This window comes from Nuphar pumila, chromosome 2, assembly GCF_984573655.1.
Source record: "Nuphar pumila chromosome 2, dmNupPumi1.hap1.1, whole genome shotgun sequence".
Taxonomy (NCBI): domain Eukaryota; kingdom Viridiplantae; phylum Streptophyta; class Magnoliopsida; order Nymphaeales; family Nymphaeaceae; genus Nuphar; species Nuphar pumila.
The window spans coordinates 2,863,468-2,864,704 of record NC_143250.1 but is presented as its reverse complement, the minus strand read 5'-3'; the positions used below and the strand labels follow the sequence as shown (position 1 = coordinate 2,864,704).

The 1,237-nt window shown below is 44.9% G+C and overlaps 1 pseudogene; it reads right to left on the bottom strand.

Moving 5' to 3' along the window:
* Positions 1–221: 221 nt before the first annotated feature.
* Positions 222–680, bottom strand: LOC149844479 (calcium-binding protein KRP1 pseudogene; annotated as a pseudogene).
* Between the last annotated feature and the right edge of the window lie 557 nt (positions 681–1,237).

Below are 1,237 nucleotides of genomic sequence, written 5' to 3'. Positions count from 1 at the left end.
ACACTCAAAGTGTGGAATCACATTGCATCTGATCCTCCTTTGCTTGCTTCAGGTGCAATCTCATTGCATAAAGTGCATGTGCCGCTGCACCTGACCACCGTAAGGTGCAAGCATTTGTACAATGTGATTGCACCGGATCAGATTTCGCCCACTTGCCTCTACTGAGAGAGAGAGAGAGAGAGAGAGAGAGAGAGAGAGAGAGAGAGAGAGAGAGAGAGAGAGAGAGCAATGATTTCTATATCAAAAATGAAATATAAAGTTACAAAAACAATATTATTGCACAAAATCCACAAATTCTCCAATGAGAGTCTCCTCGATGAATCTCCATGATCGCTGCATCAACTCTGGGCTCAATCTGAGCATGAGGACGCAGAACTCCATCTGGTTGAGAGCACCATCACCGTCCAAATCTCCCTCTCTCACCATCTCCATCACCTCCCCATCGCTCATCCCCTTCAACCCCAACGCCTCCGCGTTCTTCTTCAGGCTCTCGAACGTGATGAGCCCTCTCTGTGGGTCCATGAGCAGCCTGAAACCGTTGCAGAGCTCGTCCATCAGCCCCTCTCCCCCCAACTTCTCCTCCATCACAGGCAGGAAATCCTCGAAGCTTTGTCTCATATTTGAGACCATACTTGTGTTTGAAGCAGAGAATATAGATGGTTGATTGGATTGGTGAGAAGAGGATGGGAGTTAATATAGAGAAATAGAAGGTGCAGGGGGAAGGTGTTAGGTGCTTCTGGGAAGGATGGGAAGAAGGTCTACAAATGCCAACCAAATTACAGATAGGTAGAAGTTGGTGGTGGACGGCTACCTCTTCAATTCATTCTCTCTGCCTTCATCATATCTCTTCTTCCATGAAGTTTCATGTTTGGAATTGTAAAATGTCAATTTACCAAGTCCGTATAAAAGGGTCGTGTCACCGACCAGGTCCGATCCATAAGTGGACCTTAAGGTTGATCTGGGTTGGATAGCCCGTGAACCAATCCAGTTTAAGTCCTGGTTAACTGAAAAAGACAGGTTGAGACAAAACGAGTCATTGCCTCAATTTCTTTATAAAATCTAATATATACCACGCTTATATATACTCACTTTCTTCCTTCTAAAATTAGGTGAATATTCAGGAAAAAATTTTGTTGGACCCTGTTCAGACCCGAAACGCAAAGCCCTAAGCCAGCAAGGGATTTAAGTCGAAGGCACGAGATTTATGCCAAAGTCAGAAACGTGTGGCGATATGATA